Source organism: Telopea speciosissima, chromosome 1 (assembly GCF_018873765.1).
Source record: "Telopea speciosissima isolate NSW1024214 ecotype Mountain lineage chromosome 1, Tspe_v1, whole genome shotgun sequence".
Taxonomy (NCBI): Eukaryota; Viridiplantae; Streptophyta; class Magnoliopsida; order Proteales; family Proteaceae; genus Telopea; species Telopea speciosissima.
Genome location: NC_057916.1, coordinates 18,456,865 through 18,467,876, shown reverse-complemented (window position 1 = coordinate 18,467,876; position 11,012 = coordinate 18,456,865). Strand labels below are relative to the sequence as shown.

The 11,012-nt window shown below is 39.1% G+C and overlaps 1 pseudogene; it reads right to left on the bottom strand.

Moving 5' to 3' along the window:
- Window positions 1–557: 557 nt before the first annotated feature.
- The window catches only part of LOC122665399, a 28,975-nt pseudogene continuing 18,520 nt past the window's right edge, over window positions 558–11,012 (bottom strand).

Genomic DNA, 11,012 nt, shown 5'->3' with positions numbered 1-11,012 from the left:
CACATCTTCTGACAAAATATAGTGCGAAACTCATGGTAACTTGCATACCCAGCTTCTCATGGCCAATGTAGGTAAATGGTATCGGCCAATGTTTTTCTAGTCACGTAGGATTTTGAATAATTTTATCATTGATCAAGACCCCATTGTCGGACAAATGTTTGATATCTGTACACACAAGACATCCATTCAACAGTCTACTCAAGGCTGGCTAGGGAGCGTGTCCAGGAAAATATCATTAAAATTGCTCATCCGGTGGGCCTTTGACCAAGCAGATTTGTTGGCTGTTCTCTCTCTCTCTCTCTCTCTCTCTCTCCTTCCTGTTGGAAGCTATCATAATTTGTTGCATACAGTAATCATTACACCCAAAGGCCAGACAGAAAAATCCATAGATTATAGATCACAGTGGTTACAATCTCAGCAGGTAACACTAAGAAAGGGTGATGAGCTAAAAGAGAGATGCTACTTACATTGGATGGGCATGAACAATCCAAATTTAGGATACATTGGTTGGGCATGAACAATCCAAAGTTTAGGAATACCTGCTTTAACCATTAAATCCAAAGGCCAACCAAAGAAAATTTATAGACAACAGTGGCTGCAAGCTCAGCAGGTCACACTTGAGAAAAGGGTGATAAGCTTATAGAGGAAAATGCCAGTTAACAATGGGTGTGAACAATCTATAATCTAGAACACCTGCTTTAAGCACAATGCACAGGACAAAGACCATACCAGTCCTTTCATCTCTTCCTCTTGGCACTGGCACCCGAACTTCGTCCCTCTTTCTGCTCTGTAGGTTTAGAGCTTCCTTTTGACTTGCTTGCGGGTGTCTTTGCATCAGAACCTACCTTTTTTTTCAAATCCAGTTGTACTTGAATCCCTACAAAAATTATTAAATACAGATTACACCAGAACCTTGAAGCAAAAAAAGGCATCAGCACGTAAATGAGGATACAGATTCCAATGGAGGAATATGTACCAGAGCTCTAGAAAGAACATAAGTAGTACGAACCTTTTGAATTGCTACTTTGGAGATCCAATTGTAGCTTCTTTTCACCATTAATAGTATCATCTAACACAGTAACCCACTTAGTTAGCTTGTTTTGCCAAGTAGCTCATTCACACATCCATGGTGATGTAGAAAATGTAGATAAAACATCACACAAGAAACCATTTATGGCAAAGACAGGACATTATAAGTTCTATTTGGGTAGTCCGAATGCAATATTCATATAAGCATTTGAAAATCTTGCCTACTGTATACAATAAGATGAACAACCAATCTTCCCCCACCCCCGAGCAGAACAGAAAACTCCTAAGTATAGATAGACTAACTGCTGCAGAACTACAGTAGCAAATTTCAATGCTTGATGAATAACTCATTCTCAGGAACTTACCCATATTTTCTGCATCTGAAGAATTCTCTTCACTTTCTTCCTGTGCATCTCCTGTCTCTTCAGCTAAATCACCTTCCACTGGCTCTAAAATAGCGGCGATCCGTTTCTTTGGATCCCTTTTGATTCCAGGAAGTGTGATTAAGTCTGCTGCTCGTACCACATGTGAACTGCGTCCTTGTTTGTATGCTTTTGTCAGTGCAGCTTTCACAGCTGGTTGTATGCCCTCTCAAGGATTTGGATGCCCCTGAATAAATTGGACTCGGAATCGTTTACAAAGTGAAAGAACTTCTGATTCATAGTCTAAAGAAAGAACAATACCTGGAACTTTGACAAGTCCATGATTGTGTCAAATCCTCCTGACTTAAAGAGTAAGTATCCATGAACTCAACAACCTTCTGAACTGCCTCATCCTGGAACCATTTAACATTAAAAAAATATATTCATACCAGTCATTGCTTCAGTTTACAAGTGGCTATTTCAATTTTTTAAAGTTAAATGAATTAGATAGAGAATTTTAAACCTTAGGGAGTATCTTAAGTGGATCAGTCAATTGTTTCAGGAGGAGGTTGAAGTAATCAAGTCGCAAAGTCTCCCTGTGACATTTTGTGCAAGAGGAAGCATTAACGCCTTGCAGAAAGAAAACCCATAGCAAGGTCATGGTCAAATATCTGCCATATTGCAGCTTAGTTGACAATGACAAATTAATGATGATGATGATGATGATGATGGTAATGGTGACGATTTCTAATAGGAGATCACCTAACTGTGATCATAACTATGTTTTGGTTGACAATGTTTTCCTTGTCCACACCACAAAACCTACCCATCTGCCATGTGGCAGCTTAGTTGGCAATCAAATTTGGATTTTGGAGAACATGTCTGTGTCATCCATGACTCATCTGCTAAGTTTCAAATCCAAAACATTACACCTCGAGGCAAAATCAAGAGGTCAGTTTTGGTCAATATTTGGACAGCTAGGAAAGGTTCCATAAAAGTGGGACATATTATTGAATTGGGCTTTGAAATTTGACAAATGGCCAATCCACCTTGTTGCCTATCTATTCAATGGTTAGAATTGTCACATCGCCACACTAATGCTTTGATGACTGAATAAATTTAAGAAAATTCACTAGATCATAGGCAATATGATTTATGTAACAACAGAGAAATCAATAACCAGTCCTCACAAAGCTTGAAGAAGAGAAGAGAAGAGAAGGAGGAGAGAGAGAACAATTGAAGAGAACACAACAGGCCATGATAGGATTCAGAATCTCCTATCGTGGTAATGCCCAATACTTATAATGTTAGATGATGGAATAGGAGGAAACCTACTAAGAGTACAAGTCTAATTACAAGGAAATGAAATAATTAAAGTAACTTAAACATAGAAACAAACTCCACAACTATAACACACACCGCAACAGAGAGCTCCCATGTCATGATCAAAGAAAACTAAATAGAATACCGCATGGTCCGACAATAATACCCCTGCAGTGCATATCTTAACACTCCCCCTCAAGCTGGATCATATAAATCACCTATGCCCAGCTTGGAACAGTCCTTCCAAAACACATGACTAAACAGAGGCTTCGTAAACATATCACCGAACTGATTTGCAGAAGAAACAAATAGAGTATCAATCAATTTCCTCATTACTGCATTTCTCACAGTGACAATCAACTTCAATATGTTTGGTCCTTCTTAGACTTGTTGGAAAACTACTAATTTTGCTTAAATCTGATTTATATTGAAGGAGTTCTAAAATCTTCCTTTTATAAAGAAAACTTCTAATTTCGTCACAATGGATTTAAGCAATGTTTGGGAACATGCATATGAAAGATAGGAGACAGAGCAATCTCCAATTAATGTTTGTTTTTCCTTTTAGCAACCCCATTTTGTTAGGGTGTATAAGAACAACTTGTTTGATGAATAATACCATTAGCGGACAAAAAAATAAATATCTCACGATGAGTATATTCAAGTGCATTAGCAGATCGAAAAACTTTAATGGAAACATCAAACTAAGTCTTTACTTCTGTAAAAATATTAAAAAAAAAAAGGAAAGAAAATCTGAACGATTAAACAACAAATACAACCATGTCAGACGGGAACGATCGTCCATAAAGGTGACAATAAGAAACACTTAACCTTTTTTTAATAAAACACGGACCCCATATATCAGAATATACTAAAGAAAATAAAGGGTTCCTAGACACACTACGATAGATGGCCCAACCGAAAGTGCCACTAAATAGGGGAAAGACCACCATAAGTGGTAATAGCAACAATAGAGGGTCCAACACAATTCAAATACTGTAGTCCAGCCTGCTCAAGCCCACCACCAATCGTCTTCCTCGCCTCAAGGTCTTGAAAAACACAATAAGAGGGATAGAAGGTGACAGAGTAGTTAAGAGATTTAGTAAGTTGACTATTTGATAAAAAACTTTAAAGTAATTGGGGTACATGAAGGACAGAGGACCAAGTCATGGATGAAGTAGGTAAAACCATACCCTGACCACTCACATTGGTAGAGGATCCATTAGCAAGACTTATAGGGAAGGATTGTGAACTTTGGACAAAGAAGAAAACAATTTTGACTTAACAGTCATATGGGTAGAAGCACCAAAATCAGTTATCCAAGGAGTGGAAGATTTGATAGGTAAGAAATGTTGATGTACTTATGTGGGCCAGAGTGGCTATGGATGAGGAAGTAGCGGTGGATGACTCAATATTTTGGAGATGTTTAAGTAGTTGATTATAGTAGTCTCGAGACAGAGAACCCGACGGAGAAGCTCTAGATGAAGAAGCAAGGGAGGTGTTGCCAAAAGACACCTTCTCAGTTTTACCATCAGACACAACAATATTAGCTAATTGTTAAGCCCATTATGGTTTCCCATGTCTCAATTGTATGATTGGGCTTGCCACAAAAGGAACTCTATCTAGACGATCGGTCTGTCTATTGTCCACTTGTATTGCGACCACATGTACCATGACCTCTCCCAAAAAAGGTAAAACCTAGGCCATGGCCAGCTACAAACGTAGAACCTTCCTTAGGAGAGAGCAAGATGAGAGCTCTGGAAGGAGTAACAATACGCTGAAGCCGGGCGGAGGTCTTATTTAGGGAATGCACTCTCCCTAGTAAGAAATTGGTTCTTTACAGACTGATAATCAGAATTTAATCAGGCCATAAACTTTGCAACTAGAAATTCAGCTATTCCAGATCCGTAGTAAGCAATTGATGAATATTGAGCTTCTCATACATACCCTTAAAAGCGCTAAAGTACTCATTCAAAGATTTGTCCCCCTGTTTGAAGTTAAATATTTTCTCATACAGATCATAAATATGAGACATATTCTTCTCCTGAAAGAAGCTTTCCTTCAAGTCATCCCAAACCCCCTTGGTAGTGGTGTGAAACATGATGTTTGTTGCAAGAGCAGGGGTCCATACTGTTCCACAACCATATGAGAAGAGTGTCATACTCACGCGTCCACTCCTCATAGTCTTTGGAATCAGATGAAGGTAGTGTAGATCTGAGATACTTCATTTTTCCTTTAGCATTAATTTTAACTTTAACTGCTTGGACCCCTAACAGATAATTAGAACCTCCATTGAGTTTGATAGTAGTAAACTAGACATGAACATTGTCTAAAGTAGATTCAGATCCCACCATTATGATGGAAATAAAATAACCAGCAGGTCGAGAATAAGTAATCAAGATGAGGTACTGAAATATCCAGCGGCAGCCAATGAACAAAGTAGATTCTGGGCAGATTCTCAACAAAACAATTAGGTAACTGAAACCTAGGATATCTTCTTCCTATAGATCCCCAAAGCTGGACAGAGATAGTAGGGAAATGGGGAAGGAAAACCCCACAGGATTGACCTGATTTGATAAAGTAATAAGATGCAGCAGTAATATATGTAGATTCTGAAATCGCCAACACAGAATTTGGGTGATCTCAGAATTCAGAAAATCAAGGTGTCAGATTGACACCAAACTTGGGTTGATGGAGCTCTTGAGGTGGACTAATAATGTCCAAAAATTCAGTTAGAACTAATGGTCTGATTGAAAGTAATTTCAGATGCAAAACTGTCAAAAAAACTCATAAAAACGGGGTAACGCCGCCGGCCCCTTGGAAAAATAATATTAAACATTGTCAGAGGCTTGTATCAGTCTCAGATTAGGGTCAAAGGACCTTACCATAGGGACTAACAAAGCCCTAAAAACTGAGGTACATCTGCAGGTGTGATGCAAAGATAGGAGCAAATGTCTATGCTGCCAAAAAAATACAGAACCAGGATGCCGCTAAAAAAATACAGATATCTATGTATAAAACATGATTCCTGTAGGTAAATGATACCATGGACAGCAAGATGAAGCTATGTACTGCAGAGAGACCCTAGTTTATCTTTATATCATCATCAACTAGGGCCTTAAGGATAGTCCTTTAGGAGACTATCAAAGCAGAATTGAAGGTGAACTGATTAAAATCGATTTGATACCATGTAACAACAGAGAAATCAATAATCTGTCCTCACAAGGCTTGAAGAAGAGAAGAAAGGAGAAAGAGAGAGAGAATGATTGAAGAAGAACAGAACACAACAGGCCACGATAGGTTTCAGAATCTCCTATCGTGATCAATGCCCAATACTTATAATATTAGATGGACTCTTGGTAGGAAACCTACTAAGGATATAAGTCTAATTACGAGGAAATAAAATAACCAAAGCAACTTAAACATAGAAACAAACTCCACAACTTAACACACACCACAATAGGGACTCTCCCCTATCGTGATCAAAGACAACTAAACAGAGCACCTCAGGGTCTGACAATAATACCCCCGTGTTACATATCTTAACAATTTAGATGTTTCATGAAATTTGACATGGACAATCCAAGGAGTACTCTACATATCCAACCGTCCAAGTGACCATATCAGCCCTCAATGTGGCTCAAAGAAGCCTGCTGGCTGAGGAATGGTGCCAACTGCCGAACGAGGGTAAACTTTCACTTATATTTGATAGGTTCTTACTTCTTAGTTCATTTCCTTAAAGGGGAAAAAAGAAAGACGTGCTGGATGTAAAAGTATGGGCACAACCAAAAAACTTGAAAAGAAGCACCTTCTTGTGTCACAACTCACAACCAGCATACCTATTTGAACTGGATTCTCGAGACGCAAGGAAATGAACATGCACATCCTCTAAAAGCCTCAAATTTTTGCCCATTGTTGAGTTCTTTCCCAGCCAGCCACCAAATCTATTGAAATTACACTCTCCCTGCAAAAGTCAAGCCAGCTAGGGACATTCAGGATTCAGTCAAACTACACAAAAATATGGTAAAATCTTGTAGATCCATTACCTGTTCAAGTATCTCTCTTTGCCCATGCAACAAAGCAGCACTTGAAAAAAAAAAAAAGAGACCAGTTAGTTCTTTTGTAGGGTGAGATGAAAACAGCATCAGAAAGCAAGATCTTCGTTTGCTGAATCCAGATGACATACGGGATTATGCAAGATGCAAAAGAACCAGTTTGGGAGAGTTGCCACTGTCGATATCTTCGAATCTGCACATTAATTGTATCCCCATCTCCAATAGACTCAGCAGCACGGGCCAGCAAATTCATTCTCTTGACACCACTGTCATCCTTACCAACAGAACTTGGTCTGTAATTGATATAGTTTTCCTGACATAAAATAAAAACGAAAATTTCTGTATTAGAACGAATGAAATTTAAATTTCAAGAGAGATCAAAATTACAGTTATCCTGCATAATTCTGCTCTTTTCTTTGTAATATCCCTTTAAGCAATGTAATTTCTCCCCTCGCCGGTGGGGGCTATTTCTTGCTGAGTTCTTCGGTTTTTTGCCACATCAATGCCAGAATTTGTTGGAAAACATTATTGAAGCTTGCCACAACACTCCTAGCACATCATTTGCTTCTTCTTCGTGAGGATTTCGCCACTCCACTGTTTCAGGTAAAACCTTTTCTCCAAAAATGTTTTTTTTTTTTTTTGCAAAATATATGGTCAATACAATACATGTTGTTTAGTGTTGATCTACAACCTCATGGTGTTGATTTTTTTTTCTGTATGCATCTATATATATATAAATTTTTTTTTTTTTTTTTTCTGGTTCAAAAATTTTAAATTCCTACACCCAAAATGTAAAAAGATATGTAAACTGGATGGGGGTCAATTAAATATATGTTAGACACCATTGGCCGATCTAAGGCCTCACGGTGTCAGAATATTTTTCTATCTGTAATTAATTATTTTTAATTTCCAAAACACCACTTTGGGTGACTATTTTGGTAATATGAAAATTTACATATGTTTATATAGCCTAAAACAAGGTTTCCATGAAGTATCAGACCTTATCTTGACCTAAAACCCACCGAAACGGCCAACTGAAACTTCGCGCAAAAAAGGACAACATTTTGGCAAAATTTCAATAACTCAGAAATTTCAGTCTAGCCGAAATGGCCCTTCGAGATGAGATTTTCGAACTATGACGAAGAGTACTACTCGACACTGGGAATGGATGAAGAAGATATATGCCTCCCCACTCCCCAATGAACTACCCATATGGATGGGATGCACTGAACTCTAGTGGCGATAGACTGATCTGTCTGCCAAAAGATAGGGCACGCCAATGTCCACTCGATCTACTGTGACCCATACTCAATCCGCCAACAGAGCTAAATAAGTTATTAATGTCCATACAATCAGCCTGCCCACCTAGATGGAAATGGCCACGATGCCCTCTCGTGTAACCCTTACGTGTGGGGGCACATGCACCGTGGTCCGTACCCTGTGTGGCGTGATCAAATTGGATTTCTCCGGTGAATCGAATTGGTTCTGTGGCTGCCTCCTACTCCCGTACCACATATTGCTCTCGAAGTCCATCATATGCAGCAACACCATCACCATCACCTCCATCATCATCATCATCTCCACCACTATGAGTAGACGGTAGAGATTTGCGAATCTAAGTCTGAGTCCCAACACCTGAGGAAATGAACCAGTCATCTTCCTCATCAGCATTGCCACCTGTGCACTGGAACGGTATGGGTGATGCTTCCTGTGGATGTATTTGCCCCTCTTCAATTATGTAGTCATCCACATCAGCACCCATCTCAGCGGTTATCATGGAGTCAGGCCTACCTCCAACCTAATCTATCACCAGCTCACTTCCATCCCTCACCCAATCCACAATAGGATCCTCATCGTCTAAGTAGATCTGGAAAATGTCGGCGAGATAGATAGTGTCCCTATTGCCCTCCTGTCCCATGCGTACGTGCTGCATCGTCAACCTCATATTGTAGATCGGACAATGGTGTCTAACATATATTTAATTGAACACCATCCAGTTTACATAACCCCTATTCTTTTTTTACATTTTGGTTGTAGGAAAATCAAAATTTTTAACCAAAAAAATAATATATATACAGAAAAAAAAAGGGGCAGCGTAAGGTTGTAAATCCGCCTCCGATGTCTAACATATAATAAATTCAACACTATACAACCTGTATTGACCATCTGTTCTGCAAAAAAATACATTTTTGGATAAGGGGTTTTACCTGAAACAGTGGAGTGCGGCAAAATCCTCACCAAGAAGAAGGAAATGATGTGCTAGGAGTGTTATGGCAAGCTTCAATGATGTTTTCCAACAAATTCCGGCATTGATGTGGCAAAAAAGCGAAGAACTCAGCAAGAATTAGCTCCCACAGGCGAAACCAAGCGAGACAGTGGGCTTTCGGTTGAAATTTCAACCTAAGCTCACGAGACTAGGTCTTTTATAAGTGGTTTATAACTTTTCAGCGAAATGTCGACCGAAATTGTGTATGTTTTCATTTCGAGGTAGCATTTAATCTCGGAAGAGTCGAAATTTCCGAAATCTCGCCGAGATTTCGACAAGATTAAGTACTATGAATTGGTGCAACTTATATAAGCCTATTGTTTGTAATCTTTGGCTACCGAATGGGTGCTTGGTAGCAGGGTAAGATCTCCCTTGCAGTTGTAGCTGCATAAACTAAGGGTTGTAGCTCCTAACCGTGGGTGTGGTCGAATCATTATATTGTGCATTATACAGAGACCAGGTTAGGCTATTTGCATAGTGGATGTAGGCACATTGTCGAACCACGTAAGAATTCTGTGTTGTGGGTGATTGCTTATGGATTGTATGCATGGATATATGGAGATCTTTTTCTGTAGAATGGATGTGCATACCGGGTAGACCTTCCCATAGGGGTGTGCATGCCAGTGGTTGAGAGGCAAAGTGTGTCACACCATTGTATGTGTGTGTGATTGGTAAAAAGGCCAGCGCCAACCAATCAGTTGCTGGTAGATGTGTATGTGAGCTTAATTCAGGGCTGCTAGACATTGTGACTGTGTTATTGAGCACCAGAATAGTCATCATCTAAGATTGTGAGGTCCGAGGGAACGAATTTTTGGCAGTAACAGATTCACCCCTCCCTCTCGGTGACCATCTCCAGTCAGCAATTGGTATCCGAGCCTAGGCTCCAGTAGCAAGCTTAATCAGCATTGGTAGGTTTTGTGGGTTGACAATGGCATTAGTGTTACATTAATCATCATGTCCATGTATCAATTGTTAAATTTTGAAAACTAACCAGATTGAAATGGAAAGCATAAACCATGCAAGTTAAAAAGAACCTGAATGAGGAGAGGGACTAGGTCAGGATCACTCATGCTCAGGTCAATCCTCTCGTCCATTCTCAATTTCCCCGCATTAAAGCCAAATAGCCTACATGCATTTCAAGGAAGGGTTGGGAGGGTGCAAAAAGTTTACAAGAGTATGGCAGTTTAGATGGACTCAAATTTCACAAATAATGTCACGGAGAACTTGCCAAATTGAACAATACAGATAAATAAATCTAGAAGAATCCATGCTCAACTAAATTAGGACAACATTACCAAGCCAGTTCTTGGACAAATTAATGGTATTCATGACACATTGATACTTGAATAGCAATAAATCATAGATAAACCAGATGTATGGTAACTATGTAGCAATGCTAGTTAATGGACGATGATCCAAAGCAATGCTAGTTAGTGGACAATGATCCAATATCCAAGAATGGTTTCATACCCATATATGTTAGTGACAGGAAAGGTTTGGCAAGAAAATTATATTGTAAAAATCGAATGAGATAGATCATTGTGAACTATGATGGGAAGGAGTTCAACAAGGCCATGAGTCATGCAATATGATCAGGTCATCATTAAGCTTTCTACAGGTATTGATATCAGAAATTAAGCAGTTGGCAGTTGAGAAAAAAACTTAGTAAAAGAAGACAAACACCAAAGTAAGCAATTGACAAGTGATTCTAACTTAGATTTGCAGGAATTATCTATTTCAATGTCGCTTCAGCTTTGGTATATGATCTAGGGTCTGCAACTCCAGGCATCACGATCAAACAAGAACGTGACTACATGGGTTATCATAAAAAAGACATAGTTGGGCATGATATCTAGGGTTCCGGGAAGTTGATGAAACATTTATAGTATGTGTCGGCAAGTATCAGCCACCTTGGAGGTATTAGCATAAAAAGAAATTCAGGCAGAAATTATCCATTATCCGTCCATAATTGGGGGTCAA